The following is an 18,489-nucleotide window of genomic DNA, read 5'->3' as shown; positions in this document are numbered from 1 at the left end:
TTGAAGACCTTCACCAACTCTGGGAATTATTAGTCTACATTTATACTGGATTGGCACCTAAAGGCTCCAGTCATGATCAAAGCCTGATTGGGCCAGGTTCTATAAGAACACACAGGAAAATTCAGTCCTTGCTCCCAAATAATTTACAACCTAATTACAGACCAACACAACAAACGGGTGTGACAGACAATGGGGGGACAAGAGGGGTTAACAATCGTATGATTTTAGGTTACATAGGCTCAGACAGTGCAGCGAGATAGATGGTTCTGAATCATTTAAACAAAGTGAAAATGCCAAGAAATAAAATACAAACTTCAGAGTGAGGGTGACTAACCATTGGAACAAGCTACCAAGGCAAAGGGTTGATTCTCCATCTCTTAAAGTCTTCAGATCAAGACTGGATGCCTTTCTGGAGAGTATGCTTAAGTAAGACAGGACTTACTGAGCTCAATATAGTGAGAATTGGAAGAAATTCTATGATATCGAGGAGGTTTCAGATTAGATGATGTAATGGTCCCTTCTGGCTTTAAAAATCTATCAAATCCCTTTCTGTGTCTCTGCTGTTGGGTTTGTTTGTTTCTAGCCTAGTCATCACCAAGTGGCTGATTGCTTGCAGTCAGAAGATGTGGGACTTGAGGAGGGGTTTGAAAGATGAGAGGACCGTGACCTTATGGATCCATTCAGAAAGGGTGCTCCATACTTGGAGAGAGGCATGAAAGAAATCACCATACAGTTACTGGAGAAGCAGACAAATGGGCAATCAAGGTTCCAGTCTTAAACCTTAATCTGAAGCTGCCAATGCTTCCCCTTCGACCCCTTCTCTCCCTATTCAGATGTTCAAGCTCCAGCTCTAAATTTGGCCTTCTCCAAACCCAATCACCAGAGAAGCCAAGGTTGGATAGCTAGATGGCATCACTGTTGTGGGAGGCATACAGGTGGTGCGGCACTGGGGCCCAGAACAAAGGCCCACCACTGGCTGTGGGGGCAGCCCAGAGCACCAGCACTGGCAGCATATCTGAGGTTGGAAACTGCTGTCTAGAGTCTTTCTGGGCCAGCTGTATAGGTAAAGCTCTGGGACTGGCAGGCTTCAAAAGGTATGGAGGAGAAAGGTGTGTCAGGGAGCAGCACATTTGGCCTCTTGTTCAGTTAACACAGTTTCATCAAAGACTGCAACAAAAGGAACCAAAGGATTCTAAAGCCCCTCCAAGGAGAGAAAGACAAACTCAGTGGGAGCTGGGCAAGCCTTCCAGAGCCCCAAGGCCACTAAGAAGCCAGCAGCAGTTTAAGAGAGGAGAATATTTCTGAGACAAAGCTATTTTGCGTTCCTTCCCTTAGCTGTCAGTCTGCATGTTTCTTTCACACTGATTATGTGACCTTCAGAGGCATTAGCACTGCAATTCCCGGCCCTTGGAGAGGACAACACACTCCATTGTTAAATTAAAGAAACGAAATCCCAGAGACTAAACCAAGATGGAAGTTCCTGACACACAGATACCGTCACCATGAAGAAAGAAAATTTGTTTAAAGACAGGGACCCAAAGCAAGAATATTAACAATAAGCTAGAAACATCAGTAACATCTCAGTGATGTTTTTATTAGTATTACACTTTTGTAACATTTTAAATGCTAATAGTAAGGAGAATGCTGATAATCCTGCTGAAGTACTCTCTCTGACCCTTTTGCTGAGTGTCTGGCAGGCCATCCCCCTGTAAGACCAAAATGTAGCAAACTACTCGCCTTGCACAATTCGAGTTTTAAGTAGTAGGCCTAAAGATCAGCCAGATCAGATCTGTGTCTAAGAGATTGGCACCTCCTCTGGGTAAATGCCCTTCAGACATTCTTTGGAGAGTTGACCATGGTTTCTAAAGAAATTAAGTTTTAAATATTTATGTTCTCTTCATGCCTTTTTGAAGGAGAAGAAACCATGAGCTATGGCTCTTTGCCAAGCACACAGACTGACTCAAAAGTAGAATCATGTGGAGTTTGAAAACTGAAGCGAGACCCTATTCCCAATGAGAGCTTTCCCACTGGTTTAATTAGGCATAGGATCAGGCCCCTAGATTTAATGGTAACAGTTTTATAAACATAGTTGAAATCCTGGCCCAGATAAATCAAGAGCAAAGTTCCCATTCAATAGGGCCAGAATTTTACCCTATGTCTTACATTTGACCAAAAAGAAGGCCCTCCTTTTATCTCCCTTTTCCTTCTCCATCACGTGGGTACTTTCAGATGCTATGCAGACTTTTTATCTCTATACTTTGTTTCTGAATTAACTCTGAGACAGTGATCCTTAAAGTCTCCCAAACAGTTAAGATTGTGACAGGTGATCTGGTGGGGATTGAGATTATGCTAAATCCAGTGAACAACAAGCTCCCTTAGTTTTGGGGATGGGGCAGTAACTGACAGCCAAAAAGAGAAATCTTCTAACTGGGATTCTATATCAGCAGTGTTATCGGTCCTTAGTCATGGAATCGAACCTAAGGTCAATAGAACTCCTTACATCACTTCATCAGAGAGGGGCTATTGGGAAATGTAGTGTCAACTAGTTTTTTCCACAATGTCTTTTGAAGAAAAAGTGAAGCTACAGCCTTGGTATTACTTTTTAAATGATGAATGGGAAATGTAACATTTCCCCCTCCTCTTCTTCACCATCTATTTAAAAAAAAAAAAAAAACCAAATATTTCTATTCACACAATCATCTAGTTCAAAGTGACCTCTTACCTGTAGAGGACCTGGGCTTGAGAGCTTGCTGTCCTTTAACAGGCAAAATACCCATTGACTTCACAGGGCTTCAGCTGATTTCAGAGGGAGGTTTGGCTGCCTAGGGAGTGCAGGATCAGAGCTTGCAGCAGTGTTTCTTGGATTCCTGGAGATGACTTTTGTACAAGATAGTTTTTAAAACTATTTAGGATTTCTCTAATAAGTAATGCATTGCAGTGTAAATGTCTTCCCCTCTGCTTTTAGCAACATTAACTACAGTCCCTGAATTTTATTCCTCCCAATTTGGTTTTCTTTACATACCAAAAAGAGGGGTTTGATGATAATCTTAAAACATAAAACAAAATGTATTTTTAAGTGGTTTTTACTTACCCTTTAAAATAACACACTGATATGCAGCACTGCTTTTACAGTATTCATGTTATATGAAATGGAGATTCAGATTTTCCCTTAAACTGAAAAGCTGCCTGCATAAAAGTGAACATAATGAAATTGTGAGGCTCATCTTATATTCGTTCCACAATATAGGAGGGATATCCCCTACAAAATTAAAGACAAGAATAAAATGAGACCATTAGGATATTAAATATGGCAAAATACATTCATTTTCCCTAAATCAACACTGTTTACTTAGAGAACAGAAACACTTTTTGCATAATGTCAAAGTACAATTAGTTCTTTATACAATAATTTAATTGAACGTACATCAATTTGGACTAAATTACAAAGGACCCAATAGAAACATTCATCACTTCAATTTTAATGCCAATTGAGTTAATTGGAGGCACTATTCCAATAAACAACATTCAGTTCAATAAACCACTAAGTACTACATAGCGTCAAACATAACCTATTTCCCAGTGTACTGTTGAAAGAAAAAAAAATTGAAATGTACATACCTGGAACGCCTAGGAGGTGAGGAAAAATCTTGATATATATACCGAAGCTATACATTAGTGGAAGGGCTCAATTCTTCATTCACTGTGAACCCAGTCTCCTCCTTAAGTCAATGAGGGTGTTGGCTGCACAAGGTATATTGAGGGCTGGGAGCTAAGTAGGTTAAACACTTTCATTATGAAACTATGTACAGACACTTCTGAAAAAAAGTGACATGCTTGTTTCCAGCCCAAAGGTGATTTTTTGTGAAGAGATAAATGCAAATTCTATTTGGCTCTTTTTAAAAATTTACTTTAGTGACTTGAGTTGGTCTTTCTGAATGGGAGTTCTTGGCTTGAAATGAATGGGGGAGCTCTGTATGTAAAATGCTTGGAGGATTGGGCCTTGTGAATGTGAAAAAAAGTGTTTTCACATTTTAACACTTTCTGATTTTTTTTTTTTTTTTTGCTAATTCAAATAACAGGTTTATTTTTAACATGTCAGATTTGCCAGTGACTTTGGCCCGATCCTGCACTCTTTATTCAAGCAAAAGTCCAAATGAATCGTGCCTGAGTAATAAGCGTTTGTCTTGTTCAAAAAAAAAAATTGGTTTAGAAATAGCTAAGTTACACGTATTTGAATACAGGAAACAGAATTCAGATGTGATTGTCCTCCATTTCCTGTTAAATTTCCATTGAAGTCAACTTACAGAGAATGAAGTATCTGGCCCTAAATATTTAAAATTTGCCACGTTGGAAAGCTTTAGATAGACACATGACAAGCCTGAAACATTTACTTCAACCCTGTAGTTCACTCTGAGAACAGTCTAATAAATGCATTAAATTGCAAATTCAAATAGCAAGTAAACAAACAAATTTAAGGCCCAATTCTGGCCTCAGAGCCAAACCCAATGAAAGTCAATGCACACAAACCTCAGAATCTGGCTCTAAATTGGTTTATTTTAACCTTCCATTGAACTGTGGAACAAACAGGGGGGATCCAACCTGATTCCTCCAATTCCTCCTCTCCTCTCACTGAGTTCGGTGGAAGTGGGAAGAGGCCAACACTTCACTTATTTCCAGAGGGGAGGTTCTTTTTCACTTCTCCCTTCCACATTTTTACTAAATGGTTTTGCCTGAATAATGTGTCCTGACAATGGCAATCACACCAACACAGCTGGAAAAGCCTCCCGCTCCCCTTGACTTTAGTGGGGAGAGGGGGGGCAGAATTGACCTTCCTGGGATCACCACTGAGGTAAGGGGGCTGCCCCAAATGTGTCGATTCCCTTTTACAGCACATGTGCTTCCTTCACACCAAATACTAGATTAAACTCGTTGAGGACATTTCCTAAAATTTTAAATTCGTGTTCATACAAATATCCCTATCCTCCTATCCCGGAAGGCAGGTTGTATTAGTGACTTACGGTTCATGGCAGAAAGAAACATTTTCATTGGTGATTCAAAAGCTCTAGAAGCGATTTAAAGTAGACTTTTCTGTAAATGGTGAAGACTGCTGTTCTGAGGTCCAATATCACGTTGCCTGACAAGACGAGACAAGTGGCAGCATCTCTGTCACTGGAAGGCCCAGAATCTTAGGCCTCCAATGGGATTTTTTGCCTTGATGGTTTGATTCATCAAACATGATCCTGATTCTGAACCGAAAAATGCTAGTCCTGGACTTTGCATAAGTATGTTTCTAAATGCCCACTTTTTGGGGGAGGCGGCATGAATTTTATGTCAGGTTCTTTTGGCAAACAAGGGCTGTCTAAAAGCTGCTCAGGGGTTTAGAGTGTTAGACATGGTCTTTGCTAAGGTAGATCAGTGGGCAGAATGCAGGTGAGGGGATCAAAGGTGTTAAATAAATACAGTGTGTTCTATGGGTCTGCAAGGCCTGCAGAAAGGAAAAAAGAAATGTGAGTGTTTATTAACAGCTTGTCTACATAAAGGTGTAAAGATGTTTATCTAGCCGTGTGTGTTCAATCCACTATATGATGGATTCAAGTGTTTAACTTCTTTCAGTATTAATGGTGGTTAAGAGCACAAATTTCCACCTATTAGGAGATCAATAGACTCATACCTGCTCAATGGCCATCTCGTAGTGTAAAGAGACTACTCAATAGTAGGAAATTCAGTACACTTTTTACATGAAGTATATTAGTGACGACCAGGCACTGTCCATTTCTGGCTCGGCGTAACTTAGGAATTGTATGATGATTCCCAAATGACAAAAATAATATGTATTACACGCTATCTACAATCACAGATTGCTCTACAGTCTTTCTGCTGAATCTTCTGAGAGATAGAGGACAGCTTCCAGTATGAAATTCCAAGCAACACTCCAAACAATGAATGTTTCCCTATAGTCTGTGCCTATGCTTATGTATCAATCAGTACACATCACAGTAGAAAATATATGCATGTACTCTGTGTAGATCTGTGATCATGTATAGATATAAACAAAAAGATACAGATAGAGAGAGAAACACATACCTCATGGTCCTTTTCACGGCTGTTTGGAATTTATAATAGTGTTTCTTTTTAGGTCTTCAAAACAGTTAACATTCTAGGTAACACTGAAGAGAATAATGCTCTCTATGCAGGGAAATGCATATATTAAAATAAACATACATACCAAGGTTGAAAAGAGGTACCATAACCAGGACTAAGAACCATTTTGGTTTTACACGACAGCCAGTGTTGTAGTTCATTAGACAGAGACACCGTCATGGACTGAGTAAGTTTCCCATTTGCACCAGTAATTTTCATGACATGTCTAACATTACTTTAAGCATGAAATGCAGCAAAATTAAAGAGATTCCCATTCTTTATTCAACACTCCCAGCAAGTGCAAAAGACTGGGTGGTTTAAAAAAAATGGATCTTTACATTTCAAGCGCTCCTACTTGAGAAACCTTTACAACAATAGCATTCAAAGATTGCTAAGGACATTTTCCCCATCTGCTTTCTAAATATACACATGGTAACTCACTAAATAGCATCTTTGTGCTGGATTATAACGACCACTATCAAAAGCGAACCTGCAAAATAAAAAAACTAAAGACACAAAAATGCATCAAAAATTAAAATAATCATCAAATATTTAAAATCAGTGACCGCATTAAAAGTCACCAGAATAACGAACAAAACGCCATAATCTTATTTAAAAATATGTCATTTCCATGGAGGCAATTGTTTACCTCCTTAGTAGTGGGCCATAGCTAGCCAATTAATGCAACTTAATGCTGTAGTTGGTTCTGTTTAAAGAGTATTTGGAATGCATTTTTTTCTGTTGTTTATGATCAAACAAACGAGCCCTGCTAATCTTATATTTTATCTCCCTAACATATGGAAAAGCTATTTATCCTAGCCAATCACAATAAAGTGAAGAAAACCCCGTTTTATGGAAAGGTATATATCACAAGTTTGTTCATCATTAAAGATATGATTACCAGTGAAAACCCCCCGAAAGTGGCACATTTATGATTCCAGAAACAGATGGGGACATACATTTTCCTTGCAAATACTTTTGAAATTGCTCTACTGGTAGCAGTATAAAAATGATATACAGATGCCAGTGCCAACGAAGCCAGGACAAGAGGTCCAGATTTACACAGTAAAAGCTTCACATGCGCTCTGTCAGCTTTGATTGATCTGTACTATACCTCAGAAACTTGTTGACTGGTAAAGGAAACAGTGCAAATAATTCACTGCAACAAGCCAGATAATTCACACAGCCAATCGGTCTGCTTCACTTTTCCTCACCAAGATGCATCATTTTCCAGCATGAGCAGTATTCAGTGTCAGGGAGGGGGAGGGAAAAGGAAGGAAGGAAAGAAAGAAAGAAAGATAGGAGCAGCTCACACAAAAGAAAAGGCGAGACAAGAGAAGTTGTTTTGGGTAATGGGCCCAGCCATCTACCTTTTCCACTTTGAGCCCTAGCAGAGCCATTCAGCCCCAATTGTCATTATCATATTGATTAAGTTCATCAGAGTGCAATTTTAGATTTAACGCCAACGGATTGGGAAAGGGAGCAAAGAATTATCTAAGAAAAGCACAACATTCTTACCGCAGGGACGTTTCCCTGTTCCAGTTCATTGATGGAGTTGATTAAGTTTAAATGAAGCAGACACTGGATAAAAGTAAGGGTATTGACCACTGGGCAGGGCGGGCTGAGCTTGAAAAGGCCTGATACATGCAGAAAAGCAAGATTTGCTAAATGCTCTAATCTTCAATCAAATCTTACATCAATACAGACAAAGTTTGGTAATGAGAGATTCAATGAAGCATGCGGGAGAAAGAATTAATCCTCTTGGTCTAAACTGGGTTCAACTTTGAAGCCTGCTCCGAAGGAAAGACAGTTATCTAAATGCTAAATAAGAAACTTATTGTACTTTTCATGGCATGCTAATCTTTTGTCTATTTCATCTCTATTATTTGTATGCTCATAGATTGCAGTTGTCATGGTGATTATATCAAACCACTCCGAGCGGATGGTTGCGAGGACTCAGGGCCTCCATACAACCCTCAGCCACACACACAAAAACAAAAAACAAGGCATGGCAATTAAGCCCCTTCTGTCCGGCCGGCCAGACCCCCAATATTGCCCTGCGGGTGCAGGGCAGGGAATTCTTTAGGCTACCAGCCGGAGAGCTAACAGTCAGCCGGGCCCTGGCCAGGGCCACTAGCTCTCTCCAGTACAGCGATGTCGTTTGCCGTGGCAGGCCATACAGACCGTTTTCAGCACCCCTGCCCCCCCCCTTGCAAAGGGAGACCCTCCAAACCCCGAGATCGCTCCCCGCCAAGCTCAGCCCAGCCCAGCCCTACACGAGATGCTTTTTTTGCAGGCTTGTCTTGATAAGCTTTTGATGTCACAAATCAAACACTCGCCAGGAGGTAGATAATGGGGAGTGTGATCTCCTCGATTTGTACATCGCTAGCGCTTCGCAGCGGCTCTGCCTTGAACTTTTGGGAGGGAGAGTAAAACAAAGGAGAGGAATGTCGACGGTCGCGGTCGAAAGGGCAGAAAGCGCCGAGCGTCCCGCCCGGCCAGCGGGGGCTGCAGGGCCGGTCCTCGGCACCTGACTGAGCCGCTCCAGTCCCTGCGCCCCACCTGGAGGGACCCGGGCTCCCCCAGGCCGGGCAGGCGGCGGCGAGGGGAATTAGGATTCATGTATGCAAATGCCTAGGGGGCCGCAGACACTGTAACTGCGAAAGATGGGACGGCGCGGGGAGGAGGAAGCGGCACGAACAGGAGAGGGAGCTCCGCTCCGCTCCGCTCGCTCGGTGCAGTGCAGCTTGTCACCGTCTGCGGACAGGCTGCCGCAGGAAGCGCCGCGTAGTCTGCGGACAATCAGCCGATCGCCGCCGGGCAAAGGCAGGGGCTCGGGGAAGGGCCCCGGCTGCGACAGACGGCCGAGCTACGCGTGGCGGCTGCTCCTACAACTCCTGCATCTCGTGGGCCTGACCATGCAACCCCCACCCACCCCCTCCCTCTCCGGGGAGGGGTCCTGACCCGCAGGCCCAGGGCGGCCATTGGCCGCGTAGGTGAGGCACTGGACAGATGAGACAGACCAGAGAGGACAGGCAGGTCAGATCGGCTACCTGGCCCCATTAGATTGGCTAGACAGGCAGCCCTGACGGGAGCCAGGCAACTCAGATCGGTCAGCCTGCACAGCCAGACCGCCCAGAGGGACACACAGACCGGCAGATGTGTAGAGGGAAAGGCCGGCCCTTGCTCTCTGTCTGCCCAGAAAAGGCCAAGCCTAGTCATTAGAAACCCCAGCTTTTCTCTAGGAATCCGAGGCAGTAATCAGGATTTCTCTGCAAATCGGGGGGGGGAAGCAACCAGCAGAAAGGCCTGGGGAGTCCAGGCAAGGGAGGGGGGGGACTTTCACTATTATATAGTCACTTGAGCGCACAAAGGGTGTACCCGGCTTTTGTGTGTTTTACAAGAGTTGCCGAATTAAGGTCGGCTTAGGGAACCCGCCAGGATTTGAGGCAGCGGCAGATATAGCCCGGCTGTGTTTATGAAAAGCTTAAAAAGTAATAAAAGGGGGGCCAGATTCCGAGAGCAAGTAACATGTCTAACTCTCATTAAAGGAGCAGCGAGCGGGGCTGTGAACTTGAATAACTGTTTGAACTTTAATTTGTTCATTAACAGGATTTGCCCCTGACTGTGAATGTTATTACTGCTCTAAAAGCGAGGTGCAAATGCAAAGCCCTCATGAAAGAGCCTGGCAAAAAGTTAAATGCCTAGTAATTACACTTGTCTCATTGGAAACTTAAAGTAATACAAAAGTGATGAAAAATGGGAGCGGGGCTCATATTCTCCCAACGCCCCAACCTTGAAACAATAGAAAGCCAGAGCTTAAGGCCCAGGTTTGATCTTCATCTCAATGCGAGAGCAACACACACAACTTGTGCGAATATAACAGAGGGACCCCCCCCTGTATCCAGCTGAACTCTAGGTATCCACCTACAGGTGTACGTAAAAAGAAACCCCTTGGAAAGTCCGGGATTTTTTAAAATGTTTTATTTTCCTTTTCCTCAGTGGGGGAAGTCTGTTTTACTCTGTTTTAAGTCTTGAGTGAAACATGGTGTCAGAAGTCTGATCTAATCTGCATGTTTGTATCCTAAACAGGGCATATTAGCTTCCCTCTTCTTCATCACACCGACAGTAGCTAAAACTCTGGAGATCTGGAATAAAACAAACTCCTGCTCCTCTCAGAAGGTATGTGACTTTGTACTGATGCTTTTGCCTGTTAGCTCCGCATTGACGGTCTTTTCATCTGTCAGTTATTTCTTTCCTGTTTTTGTCAACTGTTTTTTTTTTTTTAAATATATATTCACTTGTCATCTGCATCCTTCCTCAACAGGAACATGCAGCCAGGTCGCAATTAAATACACAGATACGCGAGCTGTTAGCAAGATTTCACCCTTACATCCGAATCAGAAAGCAAAAAAGTTGGGGGGATGATTGCCATGACACTTCCCTTTACACTTAAAATGTCTTAAAACTCGCCCGCAGAGCGAGGTGTTTGTTATTTATTCAGACACCTGCTTTTGTTAGGGTCCCTTTCGCTGCCGAAAATCTTTGAAGTATTGACTTAAGCTGCTGCTTTCTGTTTTTTCCACATAAATGTATAAAATAAAGAGAGAGAGAGAGAGAGAGAGAGAGAGTCCCCAAAGAGATGGTCTACCAGCTGCTCTTACCCGTTCGCTTCCGCACCATTTTCTCATCACACTCACTATCTCGCGAAGCAAGAGTGGAGTCGGCTGGGGCGGATGCTCAGTTCTCTCCATTCTCTCCCCGGGAGGTTACTAACGCTTGTCGGTAACCGCGGTGTAAGGACCGCTGGGGCGGGGCGGGGCGGGGCGGCGGGCGTGGTGCTGCGGTTGTGCCCGGGACACGTTCCTAGCACAGCGCCTTGCTGCGGGAGAAACCCGCGCTGGCCAGATCTTACCCCTCTCCTGGCATCGCCCTGCTGGGAACAGGGGGGGAGCTGAGCCTCTGCCCCAGGGAAACTTGACTCCCCGGCTCTCACTGCCTCGCTCCCTAGGGAAACGCCAGCCCCAGCCGCTGAGCGGGGAGTTAACCCAGCGGCCGGGCTGGGGTCCGATCCCCGCGGTTTGTGCGGGGTGGGAAAGCCGGTCACCCCCATAGTGCCTAGGCGGGCCGTGCCCCAAGGCAGGGCCCGCCCGCGGCCAGCTGCGGAGCTCGCAGGGCAGGCCCGGGCCGGGAGGACCTGCCCCGGGAAGAGCCCGACCTTCGGCGGAGGGGGCTGCCCCCTGCAGCGGCTGAGCAGCTCCCCGAAGGCGGCGAGCTGCCCGGTTGGACTGAGCTGGCTGCCCCGCGGGAGGCCGGCAGGGAACAGAGGAGGAGCAGACCGAGCTCCTGCCCGCCCAGCGGGCCGGCTTGGGGAGCTGTTTACACGGGACAGGCGGGGCGGGAGGAGTGAATAATTGATGCGGAGGGGCCGGCGCGCTCCCGCGGGGGGCGGGCAGGGGGGGCGGCCTCGTGTTCTCACAATGCTCGCTGCACTTACAAAGAGAAATGGTAACGGCGCGGCGGCCAATTAAAGCAATTAGCTCCCACCAGCCTCTCTCCCCGCCAAGCTGCTCATCAGGAAACGATCAGAAAACAGCTCCTCCCACGGGCTCCTCCGTCAGCAGCAGGCACCCCGCCGTGGGCGTCTGGGGCTGGCTCTTCGCGCCCCTTTCCCCAGGCCTGGGCTCCACCAGGGGCCCCTCAGCTAGGTGTAAAAGGGAGCGGAGCAAAGCCTCCTTCACCTGCAATGGAGAGACGGGCAGGAACAAGGAGAGGCCCAAGCCTTGCATCATCCACGCTGCTCTGAACAAGAGGGGCCACTGCATGGTGGGAGGCGTAGTGCCCCAGCAACTCCATGTCAAAAACTAGTGCGCTAGCCCATTGGGGCCATGGGTTACATTTTGACCACCCCTTCCATAGGGTGGGACCAGGCACCAGAGGAATCTGCTGTGCAGCAGCTTTTTCTCTTCACCCTCTTCTCTTTTCTTGTATCTTTATTAGAATAAACAGCCTCTGGATAGTTTCAAGATGAGCCTTAAACAAACCCGGAGCTTACCAAATTAAAAGATGCTTTCCTGAGCTCATGTAAAGGCCATATGGGAAAGGATGAGAGACAACAGGGAAACCAGAGCTCTGGGCAGGGGGTCCACAGGAAGCCAAGGCATGGTTATTAACAAGGCTCAGGTGGGACTGAGTGGTGCACTGACCTCCTGCTGGTGCTCTGCACAGGCTGAGTTATACTCCATATGAAAGCTCCTAAGGATGTCCTACCAGCCAGCTCAAACCCTGCTCAGGCCTTATCCAGAGAGGACAGATAGCCGCCTGCAGGTTCCACAGTGTCATTGCTGGGGAAAGGAACTATCCTGGGTCTTCTGGAAATTTGGCATCGCTACAGTGTCTGCATTATTTAGAATCATAATAATATTAAGGGCCACAAGAAAAGCCAAAAAAAATGTCATGGAGAGTCATGGAGAGAGCAGTAATTATTCCCTTTCCTGTACAGGAACAGCTATGCCCGTATGTACAGCCTTTATACCCATATAATAGTCTACACTAGGGTGGCTGTACTGCATTAACTATAGTCTATACTGGTATAGTTTAAGTGGTAGGATCTTGTTGTGTAGATAAGGCCTTATTTTTGTATTTATTATTATTTATAAAAAGCTCTTCTAGGGACCATCAGTAGAAGAACACAGATATTGTGATGGGTCACTATCTAGGAAAAAAATTCCTACCATCCATAAGTAAATTCCTTTCCTTCAGCTCCTCTCCATTCCCCAGTCTGCCTAATCAGTAATCCCTCCCCAAGGAAAGCCTGGGAAAATGGATAGGCCTTGCCATGTGATCTGAATGGCAACAAATGCAGATTCTACTGGAGCTAAGGGAAAAGTGGGTACCATAGCTGAAAACCCATCTATTGAAGCCACTGACAATCTCTGATTTAAATCAGGAGCTGTAAGCACCAGTGCTTTAGCTGATCATAACTATTGCATTATCACGTGAGGATAGAGGTAGTTACTAAAATATCCAGGATACAAGACATTAAGGACTTTGAAAGTCAAAAATACCTTACACTGCACCTGGAAACTAAATGGAAGCCAGTGCAGATCACAGAGCATGGGTGTAATTTGCTTCATGTGAGAAGTATCATGTAACATACAGATGGCTACATACTGCACCAACTGAAATTTCTCAATGGCCTTCAGCTGCAGTCTCACATATAGCAAGTGTAGTAATCCAATCTTTAGGTGACAGAGATGGATAACTAACAAGGTCCTCATCCCACAGAAAAAGTCCTAACCTTTTTGCCAAGCAAAGAAGAAAAAGTGTGCGACTGGCCAGTGCAAATATCTGGACAGTTAGAAGTTGGTGGGGTCCAGTTACATCTCCAAGTTGTAAAGTTGGCTGACAAATGGCAGGCAAGTGCCCACAAATGAGGGCTCAGACATAGGCTCCAATCCTGCAGTGGTCTCTTCATGGGCAGCTCCTTGTGCCTTCATGGAGCCCCATTACTGTCATTGACTGCCAATACTGAGCCTGTTGTAGACTCAAAGTAATAGAACTACCACTTCTGTTTCTCACCCAGCCTATAAACGTTACCTACATCTGATAAGGATTTAATCTCAGTCAGATAACTCTCATCCCAGGATTGGCCAGACACTGGCTGGATTGTTCAACTCCACCACATAGGCTTGACTACTGGAGACACAGAGCTGGGTGTCACCTACTTATTGGAAGCACATCAATGCCAAAAGCCTCATTTGCTGATGTCAGACTAGAAAATCACAGTGGTTCCTTCTGGCCTGAGAATCTCTGAATCTACTGTCTCCCCTACTAGTCTCAAATATACATTGAATAGAAGAAGTGACAAGATAGAAGCGCATGGAAACTCTCATGAGAAATCCTTGGGGCACAGGAGCAGCTGAGATCACTCAGAAACAACGTCATCTACCCTCACTATGGTGTGTGGATGTGTCAGCAACACCTCATGGGCAAATAATGTTCGTATCTGGAGTGTTTAACTGGGAGCATTTGCCACAAAGAGGGAAGGGTTCTAGCAGCCAGGCAAGATGCTTGGCAATGGAGTCTGGGATTTGGCAGGATTCTGCACACTGAAAAGTGATTGGGCTCTTGGGAGTCATTTATGGGGGCGTATAGGAGGGGCTTGTCACTGAGGAAGAGGGGTTCTCAGGTGTGGGGTTTATAAGAACTGCAGGACAGGCATCACTGAGGGATGTACTTTCCAGTCTCTTCTCCTTTTATCTCTGCCCATCATCACCTTTGAAGACAATGGGAGTTTTGCTTTAGTAATATTGCCGGAGCAAGCCCTACATATTCATAATCAAATATTTTATACAATATATTTTAACCCTGAGATATGTTATATCATCTGTAACATTTTAATAAATATGTATTTTATAGGATACATCATAAAATCCCATTATGCTGCATGCTAATACTACATCAATTCACAAACCAGTCTTTGCCACGATATCTCCATAAAGTATTAAAAAGTAGGATGTCAATCCATGGAATCCTAATCTCAATCCAAATGCAATTGGTAAACTATATTTTAAGAATGTATTTCTCATTAAAAATCCAAATTTTTAAATATTGATAATTTAGCAATAATTATTTTTATACCCAAAAGGTATAAATCGTGAAAAATATTGACCTGCACAATTGCAATTGGGGTAAACACCCCCTCCCCAAAACACTTTTTAGTGAAAGTGAAAACAAGTGCACAAAAACTGATCAAAATACGATTTACTTCTGCAAATAAAAAGGAAAGTGATTTTATACACTTTATCCAGCCAAAGGATTTGTAGTTTGAGTTTTTGTCATTGCTGATATTATTTTTTTTATAGCTACATAAAGCCGCATGGTCCCTGCCCTGAAGATCTTACAGTATAGGTAAGGATCATCTTTGTTCAGCATGACTTGTGTAATTGGAGAGGTATTTATGTATCTGGGCAATTGCTGTCACTTATTTTACCTGACAGATGGTAACAGTCCTTTTGAACCAGGTGTTAATACAAATAATGAAGTCAGTGCAAGTTTTGTCTGACTAAGAAATTCCAAGACTGGAACCATACTATGAATTGCTTCTGTGTGCCATGACAGAGATCTTATCTGTGCTTTCATTTATGTGCTGAGGATGAAGGGAGATTCTGAGCACACTATGAACTCAATCCTGCAGTTCTCACCCAGGCAAAATTCTCACGATGGGAGGCAAACTCCCAATGGTGCAAAGACAGCAGGATCAGGCCCTTTCATCTTTGAAATAGCTTTGCTTAGAAGCAATTTTGAGGGAAGGAGGAGGGGAGAAAAAAGTAGGCTGATTTTGGAATAGGAGTCTTTCAGCTTACCCTTTTCCTTTTTTTAAATTAAGCCATTTAAATAGGCCAGAGCAAACCGGGGAGAAATTCCCCTGCATCCTCACTATGCGTGAAGCAGTCTCGTTCTAATATGTGGTCGAAGCACTTTGCTTTTAAGAGCACAGACCAACGAGAGTAAGGTAATAAAGAAACGCTGTATAAAATAAAAATAGACAGACTTCAGCATCTTCAGCATTTGAGGCTGGACTAGATGACTTCCTGAGGTCCCTTCCAGCCCTAATCTTCCATGATCTCCTACTGACAAGAGTCCCCACTTCACTCATGAGCCTGACAGAACCGCTCGTTTGCCAGAACTCGTCATCAGCCCTGACCTGCTACAGTCTAACTCACCTATAGATGTAGGGGTACTGGAGGAGACTGAAAAGAGTGGATGAATTTAGGTACCATAAATACTGCAACATGCAGATAGTGATTTACGAAGAGAATTAAGAGATCTTGAATTTCTTGGCTATTATGGGTTTAACTCAGATTCTTCACGGACTTTAGTGAAGTCTTTTGTGTATTAGGAGTTTGTTTGTAAGAAATGACGTTAAAGAGCAAAAACTACAGAGAATAAAAGGCTACATATACATGTAATCATACAAATAGTATCTGTAAGCATTTCCCGTGGCTATTTGATCATGAATTTCTATACTTTATTCCATTATCCCCTTCCTTGCATTCGTGGAAACTTGAATCTTTGGTCTTGGGTCATAAACCGATTAGTATATATTTTATTATCTTACAGAGGGGAGGGACAGAAAGGACGGGAGGGGAAGAAATAAAAACAGTTTGTATCGAATATTCTACATTAGCCCCATGATCAGATCCACACCTATTCTTTGATCAGGCAATAAAGCTCTAATTCAAAATGGGAGGAAAAATTCATGACCGTTCTCAAAAGTCTCTAGCAACTCTGCGTCCCTGTCTACGGTCGCTAACCTGGAAGGTAGTAAAGGCTAGTCAGTACTTACTCTTTTGGAATCCAACGGGCCGTCTTCAGATGATTCAAAGCCCTTTAATTTTGAGGTTTCTAATTCAAGCCCCTTTCCTCTTTGGCTGGTGCAGGCAGACCTAGCGCCTAATCTTGGTAGAAGTATGCAAGTAGAGCGGCCTCTAGTGTTCATTCTCAGATTTGCAGCTCTGAGATGGAAACAGCTAGTAACAACAAAACAACGCATGGGGCTAATGCAGCTATTCGATAAAAGACGAACGAGAAGCGACATGGAAACCAGTCTACCAAAATGAACTGTGATATCCTTTTGATGGCTATAATTTATTCCGCATAGTCACTGGACTGAAACGATCAATTAGCAGCCTGAAACGCACTGTGAAGTAAATTGTCACACTCCCTATTACAGCGTGGTTATCATATATTTGTAAGGTGGGTTTTCTGCAATCAGAGCCAACAAGGTGTTGAGCGATCAGTCATAAACGCAATGCTTCACAAAAAGAAAAGCCCGGGTATTGTGTACTGAAAGGAGAAATCTTTGTGACAGATATTACACCTTTCCTCCAGGAGTGTTAGATTTTATCTGGGGAACGCAACCCGGCACTACAAATGGGAGCCGAGCTATTGCCAAGCAGGGAGAGATGTCCATGCGTGTATTAAAGGGCACTCCACCCTGGCCACTAGGACTGAGATTTCCTCTGGGTTCAGGCACAGGAACCCCGAGATGGGGAGTTTAATCGGCTGCTGCTGAGCCTCCAGCTCAGCCCAACCTGGGGTGGCAGCTCCTCTCCCAGGACATGTTCTGTGCTCGCTTCCTCCACTGGCTCCCCTCGCCAAGCCGATCCTTGGTCATTTGTACTCTTCGTGCTAGGCCACGTATTTTGCTCCTATTCTTTGTTTCCCAGCAGCTCGACAATTCAAAGGAAGAAGCTTTGATGGGGAGTTGGCATCCCCCTCCGAGAGCCAGCACGGGCTGGAGAGCGAGCTCCCCCGGCCTCCTGGGGCCATTTTTCTTCACTTGAAATGAGCGCTCTGGAAAGCGGAGGGGCCGCTCTTCACTAGGAGCGGATTGCCCGGCCCCGCTCGCCCGGCGCTCCCCTCTCAGGTGAGCCCGCCGGGGCAGCTGGGCTGTCAGGGCCGGGGCTTGCATGGCGAAGCCCGGACAGCAGCAGGAGTCAGGCGCTCTCATCTGGGACAGAGGCCGGCGAACGCCTCTCCGGTCCCGCCCGAGCGCTCCAGGCCCGGCTCTTTTTCCCTCCACTCACTTCCCCAGCATGCACCGGTCGTGGCGCTGCGGGGAAGGGAGGCGGGCCCGCGAAAGCAGGTCAGGCTGCGCCCGGAGGGAGGAGGGGCAGCTGCTCGCTGACCAGCCCGCCTCCGTCACACCCACGGCCTTTCTTTCCCCTGGAGACTCCCTGAAGCGAGTAACGGCCTAGCCCGAGGAGCCGCGAGCGGCCTCACCCAGCGCTCGCCGAGCCGGGAGCGGCACCTCCTTCGCACGTGCGCGCTGGGGAAGAGCGCTTCCGCCAGGGGCCTTTGGCGGGAGCGGACACCCGCAAAGGCCGGCTCCCGGGCAGAGGACTGGGGCGGCGGGCACAGGCGGGGGAGGCCGCCCTGAGGAATGGCCGGCGCCCGGCGAGCAGCGTCCCCGCGTTCAGGTGGAGGGAGCCCCGCTCCCTGGCCGGGCCGGGCCGGCTCGGCTCAGAGCTGGCGAAGAGGGCAAGTCCCGCAGGTCTAAAGCGAGCAGCCGCGGCGCAGCCAGCGAGCCGGGGGCCTTCTCAGGCCAGCATGACTCGCGGGAGGTGGGATTTAGCTTCTTAATGGACTTCAAATTACTAGCGTCGCTAAACTCTGCCCTAATGGAGTCGGAGAGATCCGCGCGCTACCTTCCCCCGTGCGTCTGCAATTCCTAATCAAGGGCCCAATTTTGTCGTTTGGAAAGACTAATTATCTAATCACGCCACGCGGCGGAACGTACTTGTCTGCCCAATTAGCTAGGACAATTATTAAAATTCGGAG

General features: G+C 45.6%; 2 long non-coding RNA genes across 2 annotated transcripts in view; one reads left to right on the top strand and one right to left on the bottom strand.

Annotated features, from left to right (window-relative positions):
- LOC137146881 (uncharacterized) overlaps window positions 1-2,994 on the top strand; it is a 4,025-nt gene extending 1,031 nt beyond the window's left edge. The window contains exon 2 of the long non-coding RNA XR_010918071.1: window positions 584-2,994. This is a non-coding gene — a long non-coding RNA (uncharacterized lncRNA). The remainder of the gene's footprint in view (window positions 1-583) is intronic.
- Window positions 2,995-14,026: 11,032 nt separating this feature from the next.
- LOC137146879 (uncharacterized) lies at window positions 14,027-17,570 on the bottom strand. The gene is made up of 2 exons (XR_010918070.1): window positions 16,493-17,570; window positions 14,027-14,419 (listed from the first exon to the last, which is right to left on the bottom strand). It is a non-coding gene; the product is annotated as an uncharacterized lncRNA (long non-coding RNA).
- Window positions 17,571-18,489: the final 919 nt, after the last annotated feature.

The sequence above is a fragment of the Emydura macquarii genome, unplaced genomic scaffold, assembly GCF_026122565.2.
Source record: "Emydura macquarii macquarii isolate MOO-44397 ecotype Brisbane River unplaced genomic scaffold, CSIRO-AGI_Emac_v2 contig_480, whole genome shotgun sequence".
Lineage (NCBI taxonomy): Eukaryota > Metazoa > Chordata > Testudines > Chelidae > Emydura > Emydura macquarii.
This window is presented reverse-complemented; position numbering and strand designations above follow the sequence as displayed.